Raw genomic sequence first — 8,852 nt, 5'->3', positions numbered from 1 at the left:
TGGTTCTAAGTTCTTTAACAAGCTTTACATTGACACCTTTATCAAAAAGTTCCACTATTACCAAGTTGGATGGCACAAGCAGTTAGAAATATTGAAGTGCGACTACTTGGCTAACCCAAAGACAATTATTTCTTTGATTGCAGGAGTTATCCTTCTGGTTCTCACCTTATTGCAAATCATATTTACAATTTATCAACAGTTTTCTACCCTCGGTCCGTAGTTGTTTAGAATAAGGGTGCATGTGCATGGCAATTGTCATGAAATAAGTGTTGATACGGTAACACTTTGATTAAAATTTGTGATGTGTCGCTATGAGTGCGTTTGAATGCGCTCCACGCGCTCTGTTTCCTTCTGCGTTCTCGCCCAACTCTTTTAGACTTGATCGGCTCGAAGGTGACTGCATCTCCTGGTTTCACTGTTTTGGCTCACCGGCCTACGGAGAGTCTTGTTGTCTTGAAGGATGGTGGGTCCAAATGATTCTGTTCTAAGGATTTTGCGCCTCCTGAAGGTGATGATGGTGGCATGGATCACTCCGATCAGATCCCTTCCAAGCCAGAGGATTTTGCACCTACTAAGCTATTCTTGTTTTGAATATACTGATGGAATGGAGAAGGATGGTTTCTCCATTGAATCTGGTGATTATGAAGTTGTGGATTCTCCATATGGTCCTTCGATTCATTTTTCTGAACATGTTAAGAATAAGATCTATAGACCTTGGAGAAATTCTGTGATTATCTAATTTGTAAGGAAGACTCATACCTATGATTTTGTCTTTGCACGTTTGAAGCAGCATTGGAGACTTAAGGGACCGATGCAATTAGTTGATTTAGACAATGGGCTCTTCATTGTTCATTTTGTTCTTGAGGAGAATTTGTTGTATATGTTAACTAGGGGTCCTTGTGTAGTAGCAGGGCAGTATGTTGCTGTTCTGAAATGGAGACCTAATTTTTGGGCAGCTGAGGAGCATGTTTCCCGTATTACTGTTTGGGTGAGATTATTAGGTATGGGAGTTGAATTTTTCAATTATGAGACTATTAAATGTATTGGGGATTTGATTGGCTCATCCTATAAGGTGGATGTTCATACTGTAGGTTAGATGAGAGGTAAGTTTGCAAGGGTCTATGTCGAAATTGATTTGAATAAGCCTCGCATCCCTTACCTAGTTGTTGAAGGTAGGCTTGTGAGAGTGGAATACGAAAATCTCCCTGTGATTTTTTTTAGTTGCTGCAGAGTTGGGCACAGTAAAGAGTATTGTCCTTTTGCTAACCCTGTCCATTAGGACAATGAGACTGATATGGATATGACTGAGGATATTCAAGAACAGATGCGTTGTCATCAAGTGGAGAAGTTACGTAAGATGAGGCTTGAGGCTTGATGATAATCAAAGAGGCCCAATTGATCCCACTGGGAATAAGGCTGATTTTGGTATTTGGAATGTTGTTCCTACTAGAAAAGTTTGGAAGAAGAATTTTAAAAATGGGACTACTGATAGTGAAGATAATGGAAAGGGTGTTATACCTGAGGTCGTTCAGAAGAGATAGGAGAAGGTTTTTGATTCCAGCAATGCTTTGCCTCATAAAGATAAAAAGAAAGTTGTTCAAAAGGTTAATTCTAAGGCTGGGATTTATGATGCTTTTGGTTCCAGATTTAATATCTTGGAGAACGATTGTTTTGATGGTGAGCAAGAGCATGTTTTTGGGACTTTAGAGAATCTACTGTCAATTAATGGGAAGGCTATTCAAAGTAAAGATGATGGTGGTTGGAATGATCTAACTCCTCCTAATAAAGACAAGAAAAAGGTTGGCAGCCGAGGAAAGTTTTGTCTGATATTTCAAATAAATCTTCTTCTAGGCCTGCTATTGTTTTGAGGCCTAGCTCTAAGAATTTGCCTCATGATTCCACTATAACTTCTGTGTCTGAGTTGGACCAAGCTTTGATTAATCTTAGGAGGCCTGTGACTAGATTAGAAAATGGAGGTTTGGAAATTGGGGAGGTTGATGCTTGTAGAGATGATTATTCTTTCACTTTTAAGCCTCAAGCTCCAAATATTATTTCTATGGATTCTAGAGCAGCTGATCAGGATATGGAAATTTAGGATTTGAGGGATTCTGAGAGTGTGTAGTTGGATTCTAAACTTGGTGAAGTTTTAATCGCTGATATGTCTGCTTGTTGTGCAAAGGATGGCAAGGCTCAAGGTCTCAAGTTTATGTGGCCTTTGTCTGCCAATTCTGATTAGGGCCTTTTTGACCGTTTCTCTCTTCCTTCCATCATGATGATTGGTTGTTGGAATATTAGAGGGACATGTAATAAGAGATCCTTGCTTGCTATGCACGAGCTTAAGTATAGACATAAGTTGGATATGTTGGCTATTTTGGAGCCTAGAATTAGCTCCAGTAGAGTTCGGAAAGTCATTTCTCAACTTGGCTTCCCAAAAGCTGAAATTTCTGATATTGTAGGCTTCTTTGGTGGTATTTGGCTGTTGTGGAATGATGCTAAATTCAACTTGAGAGTCATTCATTGTATGAATCAAGCTGTTTTTGTTTGTGTTGAGACTAGGAGAGCTTATCTTTGGCAAAACTTGTCTGTTATTGCTGCTTCTTGGAATCTTTCTTGGGTTGTATGTGGGGATTTTAATGATATCTTGTTTGAGGATGAAAATTTTGGAAAATTATCTAGTAAAAGTAGAGGTTTCAAGGACTGGTTTGATCAGCATGGGTTCATTGAGTTGGGATTTTTGGGACCCAAATTTACTTGGGTTAATAAGAGAATTGGTGGTGATTTTGTGACAAAGAGATTGGATAGGGCTATTTGTTACAAGGAGTGGAGGGTTTTATTTCCTGAAGCTTTCGTGAGGAATTTTCCTAGAAGATGTTCTGATCATAGTCCTCTTTTGATTAGTCTTATTTCTGATAAGATTTCTTCATCTAAGCTTAAGCCTTTCAGATTTGAGGCAATGTGGCTTAAACATTGTTTATTTTCTAAGTTCATTAAAGCAGAGTGGAAGAATTTGGAAGGTTTAGTATCTAATAAATTGGACATGTTGACTCCCCTGCTTCGGAAGTGGAATACTAAAGTCTTTGGTCAAATTTTTCAAAAGAAAAAGAGAATTCTTGCTAGGCTTCAAGGCATTCAAAGGTCTCTTTGTAAGGGTTTCTCCTCTTTTTTGAGCAATCTAGAGAAGCATTTACAACGGGTGTTTGAGGATCTATTGCATCAGGAGGATGTGTTTTGGAAACAAAAATCTAGAGTTTCTTGGCTGCAGAGTGGGGATAGGAATAAGATTGAAAGGATTAAAGATAATAATGGGGATTGGATCTCTAGTAAAGAAGGTTTGAAAGCTCTTGTTGTTGAGTATTTTCATGGGCTTTTTTTGGATGATGCTGTTGATATCATTCGTAGTCCTTTGCCTTCTCTTTTTCCCCATATTCCTAAGGCTGATTTGGCTACTGTTTGTAAGGAGGTGACTGAAAAGGATGTGCAGGATGCTCTCTTCACTATTGCTCCCTACAAGGCTCCTGGTCCCGATGGCTATTTTGCTTTTTTTTTTTTTTTTTTTCCCATAATTGTTGGTCTCTTTGTAAGAAAGATATTGAAGTTTTGGTGTTTAAGTGTTTTTCTAGTGGTTTCGTTCCAGAGTTTCTGAACAGTACTCTTGTTACTCTGGTTCCAAATACAAAGTTGTTTCTAAGATCATTGTTGGAAGGCTCAAACCTCTTATGTGTAAGCTTGTTAGCCCCAGTCAAGCTAGCTTTGTTCCTGGAAGACAAATTTCATATAATATTTTCATTGCTCAAGAGGTTTTGCATAGATTCCATAGAGCAAGAGGTAAAACCGGGTATATAGCTTGGAAATTTGACTGGCTTATGACAGATTGAAATGGTCTTTTATTGAGCAAACTCTTGCAGAAATTGGTATTGGGAAAACTTCTCTTCAACTTATTATGAGCTGTGTCAAGAATGTCTCTTACAAAATAATTATGAATGGGGTCTTTACTGACAGTTTCAAACCTCAAAGAGGTGTTAGACAAGGTGACCCTCTTTCACCTCACCTCTTTGCTTTATGTATGGAAAAGCTTAGTCACATCATTGCTGCTAGGGTGTTAAAGAAGGATTGGAAAGCTGTTAGGGCAGCGAGGTATGGTTCTTTAATTTTGCATATGTTCTTTTCGGATGACTTGATTCTTTTTTGTGAGGCTTCTGTTCAGCAAGCTATGGTTATGAAAAATTCTCTTTAGGAGTTTTGTGAGCTCTCTGGGCAGCAAGTTGATTTTGAGAAATCTTTGTTGTACATATCTGCCAATACTAAGTTTGACCTTGTTGATCAAATTGAGTTAATTTGTGGTGCCACCAAATCCGCTAATATGAGGAATTATCTCAGAGTTTCCCTTGTCCATGGGAGGGTTACCAAGGCTACGTATAAGGGGGTTCTGGTTAAAGTTCAAGCTAAACTTTCTGCTTAGAAAAGTCAATTGCTTTCTATGGCTAGAAGAATCACTTTAATCCAGTCTGTTGCTTCTTCTATTCCTCTACATACTGTGCAGACAGCTAAGCTTCCTCAAGCTCTTTGTGAAGATCTTGACAAATCTTCTAAAAGTTTTCTTTTGGGAAGTAGTGAGATCTATCATAAAGCTCATTTAGTTAAATAGGATACAGTTTGTTTGCCTAAAAGATTAGGAGGTTTGGGTATTAAAAAGGCCTCTCTTATGAATCAAGCTATGTTATCTAAAGCTAGAGTCAAATTATGGACTGATATACATGGATTGGTGATGTTCCTTTGGTGGATACTAATTTTCCCTTATCTGATTAGTTTGAGAAAACTGAAACTGTGTCTAATTATTTTTCTAGGACTAGTTGGAATATTAAGAAGCTCCTGCAGGCTCTTCTTCCCAAAGCCGTTAAGCAGATCACTAGTATTTCATGTTGATGTTGAACGGAATTTACCTGATAATTGTATATGGGGTCCCACTTCAAATGGAGTTTTTCAGTGAAGATTGCTTATGAATTATCTGCTAGGTTTAATGAAGTCCCTGGTTCTCCTTGGAATTTCATTTGGAATTTGAATATCCCTCCTCGTGTTAAAGAGTTCACTTGGCTCCTCACTCAAAAAAATATCTTAACTAATGTGCAGAGAGTAAGAAGGCATCTTTCTAGAGACCCTTCTTGTCCTCTCTGTCATTATCATGAGGAGTCTTTGTAGCATCTCTTTATTTCCTGTCTTCATGTTCTTGCGCTTTGGAGATCCTTCTATTTACCTATAGGATTGATCAATTTTTTTTCTTTGATTTTGATAGTTGTTGAAGGAAAATTTGTGTTATAATGCTGGGTATATAAGGAATTTGAAGTGGTGTAATATTTTTGTTGTTGCTTGCTGGTTCATTTGGAAATGAAGGTGTTGTTCTATCTTTGATCCTCATTTTCAAATGCCTCGTCCTAATTAGAATATTGTTGAGTATCTTCTGGAATGGGATAAGGCTAATAACCTTTTTAAGAAGGCTACCTCTCAAACTCATATGTTTCTTGCTTGGCAGCCTCTCCTTGTGGCTTCTATAGACTTAATATTGATGGTTCTAGAGTGAGTGACTCTGGGTGCATTTCTGTAGGAGGTATAATTAGGAATTCTGATGGTATCTGGATTGCAGGATTTTCTGCTAATCTTGGTCATGGTGAGGTCTTTGTGGTTGAAGCTTGGGCATTATATTATGGTCTTAAACTTGCTTCGCAACTGGGTTTGCATCAGATAATTTTGATTCTACTCTTGTTGTTGATATGATTAATGGAGATTCAGTGGACTCTCATCCTATGTCTGTGTTGCTTACCAAGTGCAGATAGCTTTTGAAAAGCCAGTGGAATTGCAGCATTCTTCATGTCTATAGGGAGACCAATTTTGCTGCAGATTTGCTAGCTAAGATGGGTCGTCATAAGGATTTGGGTTATCATGAGCTCTCTTCTCCTCCTGATCAGATGCAGTCTATTTTAGATGATGATAAGAATAATACAAGAGGATCTTCCTTCATATATATCTTCTTTGTTACTTTCTCTCTTCTTTTTCTTGTTTTTTCCTTCTACAATGAGATTGTTACCCTAACATGGTATCATGAACCATTAGGGCAATATTGCAATTCCCAATTTCTTGTTTGATTTTATAAGCTTATTTGAGAGGGGCACTTTTGTGTGGTTTGCTCCGCATTGTATTTTAATGATGCATCCCATCTATTTTAATTTTTAGCTATTTCTTCAAAGATCATCTCTTCAAAAAATGACTTGAATTGAAACCCATTTAAACACGCAATTAAATGTTTGTATTAGTTTAGAATATTTGAATTCGAATCCCTCTCTTTCAAGATTAGACTAGTTTAAAATATGGTCTTTTCAGTTAAAAAATTAAAGCAGTTAGATTGAGAGGTTTTAGTGTAGACATATCAACTATTTTAATCATTCCTTTTAAAATTAAAAAATACAAATATAAACTTTTATAAAATAATTTTAAAATAAAAATAAAACCTGTCTGTCCCTACCCTTCTCCTCTCAACCCTACACCACCACCCAACCACCATCTGAGCCACCCAAGCCCGCCCCATCCCCAAACAACCAAATCGCTTAAGAACCAAACTAAACTCAATAACTTGACTTCACACCATACCATTGCTGTCGGTGAACAAAATGAAAAGAAAACAAACCCGGACTTCACAGCAAACTAGATTAACCCCTCCCCCAACTTGGATCCAGCAACTTCTCAACAAACCAGATTAACCGCTCCCCCACCGCCCACCTGACCTCTCCCCATGACGAAATCATCGGACATGTAACCCAATTTCCAAAGATCTGGTTATTTTATTTTTTATTTTGTTTGTAAGCTACTCAAACATCAAGCAAGATCTCACCCCAGCCTATGATTTTGATGAAAGGGATGTCATACACCCAAGAACCTTTGGCTCTTCCAACTCTAGCAGCCTATGCTTTTGGTCAGAGAAATATGATTGGGCCCAAATATTCATTATTATTTGTTTGAGCTTGAGTAATTAGAAAAGAGGGGGAGGGGAGGGGGAGGAATGTTTGCAAAATTGACAAAATTGAAACCACAGGAACCTTAGTGGTAATGACTAAAAATAACGTTTTGCCAACAATTTTTATTTTCCTTCAACACTGGGCCCGAATGATTGGGTTGAACCCGTCAAAGCAAATCCGATTAATCCTAAACCGGAGGTCAACTCGGTTGACCAAATGCCATTTCGCCATTAGCAGCGAGAGAGACTGAAACGAAAGAAACACAAAGATGAAAGACCCATCTCTGTTTTGCTCAGATTTTAGCATTCTCCGGCCTAAAAACCAAAGGTTTTGAAGAACCCAGTTTACAATGTCCATCGGATTGGTGTCTCCGGTCAAGGAAGTAAGCCAATCAGCGATTGCCACGCTTTAATTTGGTCATGGGGGGAACTCCTGGAGCCGACCGCACTCAGCCTCCCCTCCAATCTCTCCGAGGCCACGACCCAACTGGCCCAGAACTTGACCCATTTCCACTCCAACTACACCTTGGTCCTCTTGACCGAGCTCTTACTCAGCCTCCTATACCACCCGGTTTCCATCATCGTCTTCTTGATCATCTTCCTCTACTTCTCACGTGACCAGCCCCTCGAAGTTTTTGGCTTTACTGTGGTAGACGGTGTTGTGATGGTTGTTCTTGGGGTGGTTACGGTGTTGGCTCTCGTCTTGACCCATTTGTGGCTCGACGTCGTCCTTGCACGCCGTGTTTAGGGGCACGGAGGATGACCAAGAATGGCCTTATGGGGCTCTGCTCTCGGATGATCATGAATCATGATTCATGACCCAAGTGGGAATTATACCATCATGTGACTGTTTCCGTTGGTTTGTTTGGATTGCATGGACCTGATGCAATGTATTGTTATGCTGGTTTAGGATGCGTCTTGGTTTTCGGAAGTGTTAGTTGATGAGAAACTGCAACTCAATGGATTGTTAGTTGATAACAAACATTACCTTTGGATTGATTGTGCATCTAAATACTTGTTTACAACAGGGAGTACAGGATTTTAATAGATATACTTCAATTTGGTTACTACTCCATTGTTATCTGTGATATTCATCTGTTTCTGCTCTTGGTACTAAATTCATTTGAGAATGTATCAAATGTCGTTTGCCTCCTTTGTGGATTATTATATTTTTTGTTGTTCTTTTTTCTATATAAATGTTACAAATAAATCGAATGAAGGTACACAAGCGGATCCATATTTGGGTTGGAGTGGGCTCCAGCCCAATGCTGATTTTACGAGCCCAATCTAGATAAATCAAATATTAGCCCATTTCTCTACGTAGAAATAAGCCCACCTCTCTGTAAATCAAATATACTCCCAATGGTTTGATTGACTTCGGAGCATGTGTGATGCAACTCTTGAGAGCCATCAACGAACCAGACTCAAGCATGGCTTTGACGGTTTCCTTGGCTTGTAGCTGTCAATTTTTCCTCACACACTCTCTCTCTCTCTCTCTCTTCTTTCTCTTACTTCTTTCTCCTTTTTTTTTCTTCTCTCTTTCTTTCCTTCTTTATTCTCTCTGTTTCTCTTCTTTTTTTTCCTGAGTTTCTATCTTTTTCTATGTTTATTTGTTTGTCTACGCATTATGGTGCTAACACTACTACAAAAAAGGAAAAACACGACGGAATTCACCGTCGTGTATTCTGCTTTCAAATTGTCGTGGAATCCACGACATCTTTTCCATAACCAAACCACGACGGTGAATAACCGTTGTTAAAACAAAAATGTCATCAAAAATAAAACCGCGTCTTTGTGCTGCAAAAAGACATAAAAAACAATCGAGGATGAGAATAGACGACCAACTCCA

At 38.6% G+C, this 8,852-nt stretch overlaps 1 pseudogene; it reads left to right on the top strand.

Annotated features, from left to right (window-relative positions):
- The first annotated feature begins 7,182 nt into the window (after positions 1-7,182).
- LOC148914905 (PRA1 family protein D pseudogene) lies at positions 7,183-8,149 on the top strand (annotated as a pseudogene).
- The last annotated feature ends 703 nt before the right edge of the window (positions 8,150-8,852 follow it).

This window comes from Prunus mume, linkage group LG8 (assembly GCF_029339155.1).
Source record: "Prunus mume cultivar Tortuosa linkage group LG8, ASM2933915v1, whole genome shotgun sequence".
NCBI classification, from domain to species: Eukaryota; Viridiplantae; Streptophyta; class Magnoliopsida; order Rosales; family Rosaceae; genus Prunus; species Prunus mume.
The sequence above is the reverse complement of the archived record's forward strand: the minus strand, read 5'-3'. Positions and strand labels throughout refer to the sequence as shown.